Consider the following 15,441-nt stretch of genomic DNA (forward strand, 5'->3'; position numbering starts at 1 on the left):
CTTTCTTTCATTGGTGTTTTTGAATGAATGTTAATCCTAACTGTTTAATGTGTGCATGCGTAACACTACGGTAAATTATCTTTATATTCTACAGGATTCTCTTTGAATGCTATGGGCTATAGCCATAGTCAATTTTGAGGGCTCTGCAGTTTAGTTTAAATTTGTCTCTATATTTTTATAATTGAATTGAAAACTAGTTCAATATTGATGAATTTTAATCTTTCTGTTTCCTTGTAACTGCATATTACAACTGAAGAAATGTTTGTATACAAGCTTGTTCTCAGCTAACCTATTAAACTAAATTCTAACTACAATGAAGAGTACTGTTTATATTCCTGTCGTTTATTTTTCTTTGAACAAGTTAAAGTGATCACCTGAGCAATGAAGAGTACTGTTTGTTTCATCTTTCATTGGTATTTGGTATTTTTGAATAAAGTATGCTATGTCTAACAGTTTGGACAACCTGTTGACTTCGTCAGTACACTAAGGTAAAGCCTCTTTGTCTTCTACATGATTCTTTTGAACGCTATAGCCATGGTAGATTTTGATCAAGAAAATGGTGAGGTCCCTAAAGACTTAATTAAATAAAGAATGTAATATATCGTTTAGCTCAATACAGCTCCTCTGTTGCAAGGTGAGTTCTTATTCATGTGCTATTTTTGCGTTAGATTACTTCGATTATGTTATTTTCATGTCAATGTTTGCACAAATGTTAGATTAAGCTTCGGTCAGGATTTATATAGTCATGAGCTTATCTTGGACTCGTGCTTCAGATGTAGAAAAAGTAGGGGTCAAGCTGGGAGTTGAAGATTGTCATTTTGTGGCTGGATTAGAACTTTGGTGTTTGATGACTGGGCTATTTTTCTACTATTTGCTTATCTTAATTGTTGCCAAAACTTCCAAGTCCCATATTGCTAGTGAGAGGAATTAGATGAGCTTGAAGTTATATAAAAAGAAAGCTTAGTCTACATTAAAATCTATCTTTGCGCTTGGGGCAATGACGCAGCTAGTGAGGTTCTAACCGAGGCGCGTCTATTGCTGGTTGAAAACTATTTCCAAACCCCCTCTTAGGCTTGAGGCAACTCAAGCCTTTGAGAATTTTTGGAAGGACTCCCTTAGGGGTAAAGTCCTACAAATTTTAGTTTAATATATTTGTAATTTTTAAAGATAAGCTTTTTAAGTTTTTTTTCAATTTACTCAAACTGTGTTTTTTGTTTAAAGGTAACCAGTTATAGTATTGCAACTTACATTGAAGTAGCAAAATAGCCCAGCCATAAAATGACATTCTTCGTTTCCCACAAACCTCTTAATTTTCTCCTCCACTACTTTTTCCATATTAAAAACTTTAACTTGAAATAAAATAAAAACTGATATGAATGTTAACATTGATCTACTTTTTCCATATTAAAAACTTTAACTTGAAACAAAATAAAAACTGATATGAATGTTAACATTGATCTACTTTTTCAAGATTAAAAACTTTAACTTGAAACAAAATAAAAGCTGATATGAATGGTAAGATTTGATCTTAGTTGATTTCATAACAAGAGCAAAGTCATGCAATCCTAATGGAGGTTGCAAATGTAAGTTGGTGTATGAATTGTTGATCCACTGTGTTGATATAGACTGTGTACATACAATTCCAGCACTAAATCTTGGGAACAAATACGTCTTAGTTTAGATTTAAATGACGATTATCTTTCACAAAACATATCATGTTAACCCTAGCCCCACATCGGAATTGTTAGACTGAATAGTATGGAACATGAGGTATAAAGAACAAGTGTGTGACTCGTTGTAACATACTTACCTGGATGGGGTCAATGGATGATCATGAAGGTCCATGGCCTAGGCAAGTGACCTCCATTGCACTTAGGAGGGGTGTTAGCCTAAGGTCTACCCAAGTGGTGGAACCTACATCATAATTTGTTGCTGTGGGGGCCTGCGTTCGCGCGGCCCCCCCCCAATCTAAGTTTAATGTTTTTTTATGGGTTTGGTGGTCTAGTGAAGAAGTAGAGTGTTTATATTCCCATGCAAACACAAAAAGGTAAAAAGACTTCTTATGCAGTGGTCTCCTTAGAACTGAAACACACAGTACTTATGTAGTGGTCTCCTTAGAACTGAAACACACAGTGCAAGCCTTAATATTTGCTTTGTAGTGTTATTTATAAAAAATTAGCTTTCAATGTGGTAGTAAGTAGAAGCTGATGAATTGTTAAACCATTTTCAGAGTTTTTGCTTGAAATACCCCTTTTTTCAAAAATTAATCCCAATATACCCTCTTTTGAAAAAAAAATCCCAGTCTACCCCCTTTTTAAGTTTGGGCTCGTCACTTCAAGTGACGAGGGGGTGCTAAAAGATTTTTTGCTTTATGGGCTCGGCAAATGGAATGACGAGGGGTGAGCGAAATTTTTTGGCTTCATGGCCTCGTCACTTCAAGTGACGAGGAGGTGCAGGCATTCCTTTTTTTTTTTAATTTTTATTTTAAATAGTATTTAATTAATATTAATAATAATTAATTAATAGGAAGTGTAAATAGAATACTAAATCTATTAAATACTAATAATTGTTAATATTAATTAAGCTAAAGAATTAAAATATACATTAAGCCATAAGAATAATTTTTAATAGTAAAATAAAGTTGATTAATGACATATAAAATGATGATTAATGAAATTATAAATTGGTTAATCACATATTTTTTATCAGTATTCTTTAATTTAAAAAAAACATAATTACTATTATAATATTTTATTATTCACCGTATAGGTGAATTGAATAATGAAATATAATGTAGATGTAAATTTTGATGTCAAAACAGAATATTATACGTTCATAAGTATACAATATAAAAACCTAATGCCTAAGCTCTTGGGATCCTATGATTGCTAATTAACTCTAATAAAAATATTTTTTCATATTTTTCTCACATGCTTGATAGCGAATTTGACATTAATTTATATATTTATTATTCTATTCATTCTAAAATAAATGTCATTTTCATAGATATTAAAAACATATGATAAATAAAAGATTGTATCAATTTTACCAAATTATATTTATTGTTATTGATGTATTATAATTACCATTAATGTAAGGTGAGAGAAATAATAATTAAAATATTGATTAGGGGGTACACTCAGAAGATAAAAACTAAAACTATATTGGAAACTAAAATACAAATTTATTTTGAAACTATATTAAAAAAAAACGAATTGCTTTAATGCCTCGTCACTTCAAGTGACGAGCTTACAAGCAAGAAAATTTCTTCAGTCCCTCGTCAAATGGAATGGCGAGGCCCCACTAAAAAATGGGGTAGACTGGGATTTTTTTTTCAAAATGGGGTATATTGGGACAATTTTTTCAAATGTGGGGCAAGGCAGGAAATTACTCCCATTTTCAAGTTATTGTATGTAGATTTTCATTAAAAAAAGGAATTATACTACTTTTATTCTATGATTAATATTTTAGATTTTACACATGATATCTACTTTGTTCTATATTTTAGAATTTACACATGATATATGTGTCTATACAAACAAAAAAATTTCAATCCTCAGCAGATCCTTAAAACTTGGATGCTTTTGCTTTGGGGAGAAAATAAAGACCCATCAAACTATTGAGTCATGTTCAAAAGACAAACTCTAGTTTTAACCAAACACCTAAATACACTTTCCAAACCTTTCTCTAACCCTTCAATTGCATTCTCCAAAGCTTCAAACTTTCAAGTGCAACCTGCATCTTGGCAACATCAGAACCTTCGCGTAAAAGGGTTCTTAAGGATGCATCCACACACTGCAATTCATTTAAACTCTCCTCCTCACATGATATTGTCCTCTTATGCATCAACTTTACCATTTTCGACCATTTGGTTTCCTTTGACTTGGAAGCCAAGAAAGACAAAATGGATTGAAAGATAGACATGTTCATTACTATAACCTCTCTAAGAACTCTTATCACATAAACAACTTCTTGATCTTGGTTCAAAAGTGTGGAAGCTCCAAATTTACTTTCCATCTGTTTAAAGATGTGATCAACTTTGTGACATTTTTCTTCATCTTCTTTGTGAAGAAGTTATATTCGGCTACACTTGATTCGATGCTTGAATCTCCCTTTCTTCTTCTAAGAGAAGAGTGAAGTGCTTCAACATTTTCTTTAATGTCTAACATGATGTCTCTTGTAATACCACAAATATCCAAAATTTTCACCGAACCATCCAACAACTCTTCCACAAAATTCTCACCTTGATGCTGAGAAATGACTTTTTGTGTTGATGCCATATTGAGAAAATCTTCCAATGAAGTGTACAAATCTTCCAGCAAAGAAAGACCAACGGTACTTGAATCAGATGTGGATGTTGATGTGGTTTCCCATGTCTTGATTTTGCTTAGATCTTGTTCTATTCTAGCGGAGTTAGGATGAGATTGAGAAGGAAAACTATTAGAGCGAACATGGTTCTTTGTTGCCATTTTGCTCTTTAATTGGTTCTTATTTTCTTCAAAGATAATTGTAAAGCTCAATGTTTGTGTGATGTTACCAAACCCTTGAATCTCTCTTTATATAGGAGCTATTCATGATATAGGTTGATAATTATTAATTTGATATAATAAAGAAATAAAATAGGTAGCACTTGTTAATGATGGTGTAGAGCATGTGGATGCATGCATGGATTTCCCTTTGAATATGGTAAGCTTGTTACATGTCAACCCAACATTGTGAATTTGTTAATGATACTGCAAGATGCTTATATTATTGAAATGTGTTTTAGGTGCATGATGAATATAACTGGCATGTCTTTCAAGTGTTGGTAATCAGAAAACATCATTAGTATTCAATTAGTTTGCCATCTCTGCTGACACATACCACTCATAATTGCAATTATAAAAATTGGTGTTTCTTATTGCTTCTTACATGTCATTCATGCACACACAACCAATTGATAGAATAAAAATTGTATATAATTTAGTTTGGTGTCCATATTTTGATCATATCCAACAAGATCTGGATCTCATCTTTCTATAATTCATTCTTTAAACTATTTAGCTCCTCAAAAATGGAACATGCCAGCCAATAGATACCTCTGAACTAAAACAACACATTCATTTTATATTAGAAGCAAAGTGACTAAAGAGGTTTTCTATTTATGCAGGACAGGTCAAATCGATTTCATTATTATGATTAGATGTTTAATAATGCATTATGTTTGGTACAAGTGTGACAAGTTTACTAATTTAAAAGGAAAACTCATGTTGCTACCACATGCTCACATTGATTAAGAGAGGTTAGCTGCATGTGCTGTATTATTTTATTGAACTGAAGCATGAATTGCTGGCTATTATATATAGAGTTTCAAAGAAGATATTATGAATGTTAGGAATTTGATCATATAATGGATGGAGATTTGGAGTATTCCTGTTAAATGAAGGTTAGGAACTCATTGCTTAAAGTAGTGTGCATAGAGAAGTTGCTGGGACAAGAATTTTCATCATGTGAAGAAAACTTGGAGAATTTGAATAAGTTGCAGTGTGTGAAAGCATCTTTTAAATGATAGTGCGAATATTAAAGGATGGAAGGAAGAATCTCACTGCTGACGCCCAAGGGGCTGCAAGAGAAGGCATCTTTGTTTTATGATGCATGCATCTTCTCTTGTATAAAGACATGTTTGATATATGTAGAGGCTGATATTCTAGAGATGTTACAGATTATGATGTGTTTTTTATCAGCATTGCTGTGAATCGGGACACTGTCTTGGCTGGTTGGAAAAAATGTGACTTTGGTAAAATGCATATCTGTGATATTATTTATACAATATTGTTGAAGTACATATGAAATTCGGGGTTTGAGAGTTGCCAGATTTTGATGTTAGCCTAGAAAAATTAGAAAGCTATTGATGTTAGCCTAGAAAAATTCTCCATGATAGGCATTATAAGATTATCATGGAGAATTTTAACCTTTCTCTTTATATTCATGTGATGTTTGTATCTATTCTTAGTCTTCTTGGCAGTGGTGTAATAAATTTTTGCTTGTTCAAATATGAATAAACCTTCAAATACATATCAATTCATCAGCGCATACTAGTCAACAGAAATATTTATTTAAAGGTTTAAAATGTGCTATCATGTGTCTTAAAACAAGCTTAAAGCAAATCACACTACCTCAAACCACAGACCAAAATAACAGTAAAGTCTCATAGTAAAAAAATACTTAGGAAATGTTCATGGCAACCCATCCACTTCTCTCAAATCATATGGAAATTAAAATAAACTCTTTCGCACTGTTCATAGATTGAAATTCAGACGGACGGAAATATAACAAATCTCTTTGTTAGAAACATATCCTCATCCAAGTAAAAAATATGTTTGGATTACAAAATTTGGACACACCCCAAGAACAATAATGATTGTGTGTATTTTGTATAAGATAACAAAGGGATAAATCTAGATTTTAATATTCGGACAAACTCCCGAGATTGTGTTGGATGTGTATTATGTATATAGGTACAGGGTGAATCTAGATTTCAATCCCTATTGGACACACCTACAAGATAACAAATGGGTGGATTATGTGTATATGTGATAATAAAGGTGTGAATCATGTGTATATGTGATAACAATGGGTGGATCTGAATTTTAATATCCGGACAATTTCTGAGACTGTATTATGTGTATATGTGACACCATAAGGTGAATTCGAATTTCAATCTCCGAACATACCTTACAAGATGACAAAGGGGTGAATTCAGATTTCAATTTCTGGATAAATTATTTGACAATACTGTAAACACATGAACAATATTATACATAAGTCATTATCCTTACATTAGTCACACAACTATACATTATTCATACAATAAACCATACATAAGTCATTCATTCATAATGTTTATATCAAACAATGCATTATCTATACATCAGTCATACACCATACATAATTCATAACTCAATCGTTCAAAATAATTATATCAAAATACAAATTAAGATACAACTAATGGATATATCAAATGTCATTGTTTCTCCTCTACCTCCTATACTACAATGAGCTTCGTGCCTTTGATAATATTGCCTATAAAGTGATCTCTCATGAGTGTCTTTCTGAAACTCTTCTCAAGCTACGACATTTCTTCCTATAACAACAATATAGTGACATATAGGCAATACATCCACGACATGGTTCACCTTTTCTTGTTCATCTTCTAGTATCTCCTAATGCGTTGATATATGGGGGATCTCCTTTTAGCACTAGTGTCATATAAGGATGAACCACTCTATAAAATCATTGGATGTATATATATACTATACTCCATGGACGAGGAGCTAACACACTACATACGTCCCTCTGACTCCAGATACTTACGGTAGTCTGCAAATATCTCATCAATATCTTTGTGGAGGATAGTGGCAACTGGAAAGAGCAATAAATATGGGGTCCTTAGATATACCCGAACTTTCGCAGTACCCACTTAAGTAGATGTAGGTACATATGTTGAAACCCACAAGTCAACCATATAGAGTAGCAACATATCACCTTCAAAGATTGTGTCTAATGGTGCTCACCGTATAATGAAAAACAAATAACATTAGGCAGAATTCAATCAAGAGCAAGTCTGTATGGCTCAATCATCAAAAATCTGATAGAATAAAACATTTTGTTATAATTAGTCATAATTAGTAAATATCAGTAACGATATTGAACACACATGTCAACTCTTTAGTGTAGTTAGATTAAATATCAGTAAGGGTATTGAACACACCATCCAGACTATTCTACCTATATCCTCAACTTTTGAAGTCGCATAACATGATAAAAAGACCAACTTTGAGACCAACTGTTGGTGGAGAATATAAGGATTGAATGGTCTAGAAGGGGAGTTGATAGACTTTTCTCCTAATACCATTTTCAAAAATACTTTCTTTTACAAAATCAGAGTTTTACAATATGATGCGCAAACAACAAACAAAAGAAAAATATTGCGGATGTTTTGAAAAATATACATTTCAATATCAATCAGAATTACATGAGACAATTAGAAATCAACACAGTCGAGATAAATGAAGCTGCATTGACAAAAAATACAACATGATCATAACTCAAGTTTTGCACATAACTCAAAATTGGATTCCGATCAAGTGGTTGTTCAATCTAAAATTATAAGTCTTTACAATTATAATCAAAAGATAGAATACTCAATGAGTTAGATCCATCATAGACCAAAACTTATATAATAAATCATTATAAGTAATGTAAAGATTCAAATTATATGATATTCTATAAAGGCAAAAAAATTTAAAAATGTAATAATATGCACAAATGTAAAAGAGGTAAGGAAAAGAAAAATGTATACCAAATTTATAGTGGTTCAATTCATCCGTCATCACTAGAGATTAATATACTATTGTATGGTTTCAAAATTTAAAATTGTAGGGTCTTCCATTTTTTGTAAAATTAATACACAAATTTTTTTGGTGCAACATATAATCAACAACATTGAATATTACAAGATAATTGATTTAGTCGATACATGTCTAAATTGATTTTCCCTTATTTTGTAGTAGAACAATGAAACTGCAAACTTTCAAGAACTTCACTTGATCTTGATCCAACATTCTTGCTAGACACAAAAAATCTGCTCCAAGATTCTGTTATGCAGTGACTTTTACTTAATCCTATTGATTCCTTGTCTAAGTGTTTGTTCTACACAAGAATGATTGGATAGTTCTCAACTTTGTTATGCAACAACCTTTACATGATTCTACCAAAGTATTAAATGGAGTATAGAGAAACTCTTCTCTCACCGAATGTAAATCTCTAGATTACATAGACAAAAAGAGATTCTTTATCTTGATACACACAACAAAACTTCACAAAAAAATATTAGCTTCTCTAATGTAGCTTGGATCTACCATTCAAACCCAAACTTTAAAGTTGAGCCACACAAAATGGTTTTTTGATTCAAGAATGAAGACGATGAAGGTTATCTAAAGAATCTCACACAACACAGCTTAGATCTCACCAGATCAACATTCTATGAACTTTTTCTAAAGGTTGAAACAAGGAGGAAATGTACTTGTGAAAGGAAAACACCTCATGTATTTTTCTCTAGATATTTGAAAATATGGATTTGATCTTACTTGATCTCTTTCTAGAGGAATGTTATCTCTTTTGAGATATCAACATTAATATTAACTTTGAAAATTGAGATTTTTTTTATATAGGTGTTAGATGTTAGGCACAAAAAGATGAAAGAAAGAACAAACGATTTGAGTCAAATCACAATGTTATAATTTGAATCAACAAAAAGAATGACTTGAATTAAGGTAGTAAAATGAAGAAGTTTCCATATTTATTTGAATCAGGGTCTGTACTTGTTAAGAATTTATTAGAATTAATTAGTCATCAATTATAATTGATTAGTATTATTAATATTATATTAAGAGTATTGATTATGTTATCTTATTGTGTACAACCTATATGAGTATAAATATACACTCAGTGTGATCTCATTAGACACACAACAATATATAGAAAACACAATTTTAATATGGAATCAAAAGTTGAGGGTTTCACAATCCTTTCTATTTTTCCCTAGTAACCTTGTTGTTCCTAATACACACGATTATTGTATGTCTCTGCCACCATGCATCTAATCACTAACGTGCTGATCAGAAGTAGCTTCATCAAAGTCTTGAAAAGTCTCTGATGACGCGTGGCCTCTGAAAAGCATCAGGTTCTGAGACTCAGAAAAAGAATAAGGATTACTTCTAATTTTTTTTATAAAAATACATGTGTCTGAAAATTGCTATGCTAGCTGTGAAGCTATTGGGGCATAATCTGTAGAGTAATAATGCTTTACTCTTTGGATTCTCCATGGCCTCTCTCTCTTGTTATTTATTACTTTCTCTTAGTACTTCTTTATCTTAGTTGTTGGTTTTCCAAAAGATTTTATGTGATTTGTTTTTTCAAAATCTAGTTGTCTCAAATATTTCTCTCTCTTGGTTTTGCCTTTTCATTCCCTATTTAAATTGATCTCTCTCAGTCTAAGTTTTTCATTCTGGTTTTACAACCTGTCTCTCAAACCTGGTTGACACAGTTGTGCAACCTGTAGCGGGGTATTCGTTACCATTAGAGATATTGACTAAATCCAAGGTAAATCATACAAGTCGAGTCGCCACCGCACTTCTATTTATCCAAAGGAATGGTTAGTAAGCGAACAAAAACCTAAAAGTTTTATCGAATCAAAAACTAGTAAAAATGTCAGAGATCTGGGTAAGGGGGTTGGTTATGCTATGGGAAGGTTTTAAGCACCCAAAACATCCTAGGTACTCCTAGGGAGTCCTTTTCACATTTGTTGTAAAGTTGGTATTTTGTGAAAATTTGTTTGTGCAAACATGATTGAAGGGATGAGAAGAGAATGTACAAGTTTATTTACATTTTGTGTTTGGATGGATGAACCCATTGCCTACGTACCATCTTTAAAAGATTAGGATCAAAACCTCGTAGTTCGGGGTAAAAATTTCAAAATGAGTTGGTGAATTGATTGATCCAAAAGCCTTAAGGTCATTTGTTATCCAAGGGAGAAAACTCAACCTAAAACCACAAATCCACCATGTGAGGATAACTTCAACATGCTAGTGAGGGGTTAACCCTATAATAAGTATGGAAGACTCATTGTCCATCACTAAGGATATAGTAAGAATTACATCTACCTCAAGGATAACTCAAACCTAATAGCTAAAGGTTATGAATTTTTTGACTAAGAGAGAGTGGCCATTGAAACCACAAAAAGTATTTGAATGAGTTATATTTACCAATGAAAAGTATGTACAAAATGGTCAAAGTTGACTTAGGAGTTCAATTCAAATAAGTATTATGAGAAGAAAGTTTGAAAATCAAAAGCATAAGGCTTAGGTTTCTAATGTTGAAAAGAAATGTTAAATGTTTGCACAAAGGTTTTGGCTTGGGTTAGAGTGGAGAGAAGAAGAAGAATGGCTAGAGTCCTGACATACAAGAAGTAAGGGATAAGAGAACAAGACCACAAATGGAGTTCCTCTCTTGAGATCAAATTGATGATCCAAGTAGCTCCCATCCTTTGGAATAAGCAATCACATAAGCATAAACTCAAGCAATCAACAATCAAATGAACTCTTGGAAAGCTCCTCAATGTATCTTGGATTCCTCTCTCTTAGAAGCTCATGGTAATGGTTCCTCAATTTGGATCAAGGTGGAATCCCTAGCACAAAAACACACACATCAAAAAGTTATATAATGCAATCAAAGAATGGACAAGAGGGAGTTTAGAATATGGTCATTTCAATGTTCATCTTCAAGTTTTAAGCATTCTAAAGGCATGAGGCCTAGTTGCTCTTTGACATTTAAGCATTCTAAAGGCATGAGGCCTAGTTGCTCTGCAAACTCCATTAGCTTGGGTAAAGTCCTAAAGTCTAAGTCCATTTTGTCCAATTCTTTGCATTTGGTTCACAACAAACAGACAAACAAAAGCACAAAAGATATATACACACACTACGCCAAATAAGGGAAAAGAGGGCGCTTATTTTGGCCTATAACAGCGCTTTTAAGCGCCCTCTAAAGTGGCACTGGCATAGGTAAAGACAGCGCTTTGTTTTCCTGGAGAAAGCGCTGTCTAAAGTGGCCCTTTAAGGGCCACATTATAGTGCGCTTTCAGAAAAAAACGCCCTCTGGAGTAGTCCATAAAGGGACACCTTAGAGGGCGCTTTCTGGAAAAAGCGCCCTCTAAAGTTGTCAATGTAAAGTGTTTAGAGGGCGCTTTCTGGACAAAGCGCCCTCTAAAGTTGTCAATGTAAAATGTTTAGAGGGCGCTTCCTACAGAAAGCGCCCTCTAAAGTGTTAGTTATTTTAAAAAAAATTGTTTGAAAAATAGTGGATATTTAATTGGTAACCTGTTCGCATGCTGCAAAAGTGTAAAATTCATATTGATTTCATCCTTTAATCCAATGTTATACACCATTAATCCATTGATATATACAACATGAATCCATTTATATACAACATTAATCCTCCATATATACAACATTAATATATGATTCTTTGATCAACAATATACAACAACATATTCATGATTTAGTAAAAGTACAACAACAATATACAACATATATACAACAACAGCATACAACAACATTCCATACATATATGTACAACAATATACAACCTAGCTATATGATTCTTTGATCAACAATGAATTGACATAATTCATCCTTCATTTCATCCAAATGAGCTCTTGAGTAAGATTTGTATTCCTCAAAGTACTACAATTAAGAGAATAAAACATATTCATGATTTAGTAACAAATTAGATGAAATATCCGATAATATTAAAATAAACCCTAAGTTATTATTCCATACCATTTTTGGGATGTCTATACGATTCAACGCAATGATATCTCTCATAAATCTCAATACAAAAAATCCGCAATCGACCGAATTGTTTTGCTGAGGACACTACACAGAAAAACAAACAATATATATATAGTTAATTTCTTACAAACACTATTATAAGCAAAAAAACAAACACTATTATAAGCAAAAATAAGATACTTAATATATACCTGAACTCTGACCCAGGTAATGTCCTTCCTATTACGGTAATTCTTTTTCGATCTAAATTTTAGTATTGCCCTAACAAAATAAAAACGTATATTGAGATCAATCTGACAGACATAATTAAATATACAAATACACACGAATATTTAGGGGAATTTCACTTACACGTCAACCGTCTTCTTCATACTCGGATATTTACTCCAATCACCCGATAACGAATCGAGATAATACACCATTAGTCTCGAAAGATCCATAGCAACCAACACCCAGTGACCACTGTAAAATAAAACAAAAATTTAGATGCATGAAAATTTTCTACGTAAAAGATATACATAGATTAGAATGATATTATTAGAAAGAAAATCTAACCCGTTGCCAGAATTAAACGGTAAAAAATACAAACTGGGTGTAGTATTATCGCCGGCCGCCATGAATCTATCGACTAGTTCATTCTTTACGGATGTTGGATTTTTCGTTATTAACGTTGTGTTGATACGGGAAGCAGCAATAAAATTGAATCGGTTACACAATTCAGCTCCCCGCATCAATGTTACATACATATACCTTAAATAGAAACATAATAAACATTAGACTACTCATTGAAATGTGTAAATAAATTGTTCAACTAAGTAAATAATAGATTGATCGGAGTACCATATGTATGTATGAATGACAGCGATGCCCAATTCTTCGTGTTCAAAAAGTTGTTGCATGTCCTCCTTTGCAATTATTTCGGAATGAGCAATTCCGAAAACACCTTCATCAAAATCTACAATACGGATGGTGCCGTGCATAATATCGGACTCTTCCACCATTTTCTCAAGACGCATCATAATTTGAGATTTTGTCCCGGACGTCGTTGGAATATCGTTACCAGCTTTTTTCAACTTTCGACCGGGAACCTAAAAATTCATATAAATTAAATCATGATTTTTTGTGATGCAACAGAATCGTTGCGTATATAATTCAATGGGTATATATATTTGTACCTCTTTTTGAGATGCAACCGACTCGATGCGTCTTGAAATCCCTTTACCAGCTTTATGTGTGGGTCTTGTAGGAGTCTAACATTACCATGTAATAAGGATTGATTAAATATCATAATTGTAGCTGAATTGAAATGTGAATACTAAATATTCATAATCATCTAGAACATATATACCTCGGCATCTGAGAAAATTAGATCTGACGGTCATCCAACAAAGGATCCGACTGCATCTCGCATCAACGTTGTCTCTGAAACAACGTCAGGTAATGGTAGAAGCGCGTTGGTATCTAATACAAGGTCAACCGAAACTTTCATATATCCCACCAGGAGGGGATTATGGTGAAGTAATTCACCCGAAGTGTTGTGCACTTTTCCCTTGCCAACCATGCGATAAGTTGGTGACGATAGATACAGCTGACAAGGTGTAATGCCCTAAACCAATAATAAATGTTATTGTTAACGTGTATATGTGTCAAGTAAAAAAGTGCTATTTTAATTTCATAATAACATATATAATTACCTCGGGAAATTTCGGTTGACAATTGATACTAGCTCGGTCACTAGTATCTTTTGCCTCGGAAGCGCACCTTTCCTCTCTATACCTTGCATTCTCCTTTTGCAGTTCGAGTACTTGTGCCCTTAACTCCGCCAAGGTCTCCATGACCTCTTTGTTGGTAGGATTTTTTGTTTTTGGTTTTTTATAAAATGACGACGGAGTCACACCAAAACCCTTACCCCTCACACGACCGGAAAACTCAGGAACATTTAGTACTCGACTAAGTACGCTCCTGCAATCCTGGACCTCGGTTGAAGGTAAGGTTTGGGATAAAGTCTCCTGAAATATTATTAGAGGAGATTAAAAATGAATTATATGTCTAACAAAATTTTCGATATAATTAAAGAAATAATGTTGCATATACTTACACATTCGTCATAAACATTTTGGACCGCTTCAACGACAACCCCATCCTTCCCAACCCGAGCAGCCTTCCACAATACGTGCTCCGGAAGAGATGTTGCGTCACTTTTCTCCTCGGCTAGCTACAAATTGAATCAGATTATAAGATCATCAATTATAACATATTGTGACAATATATAAGCTCATAGCATTTGAATATACTCACAATTCTTTGTTGTAACCGTGCATATCCCGTACGCCCTTTTTTGTACGGATACGCGGGTTTTGATGCCCTTTTCCGATTTTTGTCGCTTACTTCCTGGATAAAAAAGTTTAAGGCATATTAGAACCAAGTAACTTAACAATTGTATAATACCATAATTAATAGACATTACATGGAATTTTTCGTTTCTTCTTTCTTTTCTTTCTTTCCTTGTTCTTTTCGTTTTTTCTTTTTCTTTTCCGTTTATCGTTTTCGTTGTTTGGCGACAAAGTTATCCCATTCTTCGGCTGAAATAATCTCGGCATACTTCATTGGCCGTTCTGCTTCAACAAAGTTTCCTTCCTCATCCTTGAGAAATTTGTTGGACAAAAAGGATCGAAATCCTCAGAGTCTTTTTCCGGCCAATTGAATACAATATTTTTTCCGGCTTTCATCGATGTGAAAGGATCTCTAAAAAACATACAAATGGAGTGTGTTATTATAAGTAATATTATAACAATATATGGTCAACAAATAGTCAACAAAAAAAACATATAATAATATATGGTAAGTACCTGTATCTCGGACCATATTTTTTCTTTGCCAACCTTCAATTCCGGACTTCTCCAATTATCACATGTAATCGGAATATGTTGTCGAACAAGGGAACCAATGTAACTTGCCAACATTGAACCGTTAGGCTCAATTAGTTGGTCTTCAGCACTCCAATGTACTTCGAATTTTTCACCCTTGTCTCTTGCACGAATGATTGACTTCA

At 33.1% G+C, this 15,441-nt stretch overlaps 1 protein-coding gene, 2 non-coding genes and 2 pseudogenes across 5 annotated transcripts in view; 3 read left to right on the plus strand and 2 right to left on the minus strand.

Moving 5' to 3' along the window:
• LOC127123588 (uncharacterized) overlaps positions 1-411 on the minus strand; it is a 4,292-nt pseudogene extending 3,881 nt beyond the window's left edge.
• LOC127120057 (uncharacterized) overlaps positions 1-15,441 on the plus strand; it is a 74,348-nt gene that overhangs the window by 43,399 nt on the left and 15,508 nt on the right. The gene's annotated exons all lie outside the window — the stretch shown is intronic.
• LOC127124322 (U4 spliceosomal RNA) lies at positions 980-1,129 on the plus strand. The gene has a single exon (XR_007803891.1). It is a non-coding gene; the product is annotated as a U4 spliceosomal RNA (small nuclear RNA).
• LOC127123960 (U1 spliceosomal RNA) lies at positions 1,803-1,963 on the plus strand. The gene has a single exon (XR_007803613.1). It is a non-coding gene; the product is annotated as a U1 spliceosomal RNA (small nuclear RNA).
• LOC127120056 (uncharacterized) lies at positions 3,548-4,614 on the minus strand (annotated as a pseudogene).

This window comes from Lathyrus oleraceus, chromosome 2 (genome assembly GCF_024323335.1).
Source record: "Lathyrus oleraceus cultivar Zhongwan6 chromosome 2, CAAS_Psat_ZW6_1.0, whole genome shotgun sequence".
NCBI lineage: Eukaryota > Viridiplantae > Streptophyta > Magnoliopsida > Fabales > Fabaceae > Lathyrus > Lathyrus oleraceus.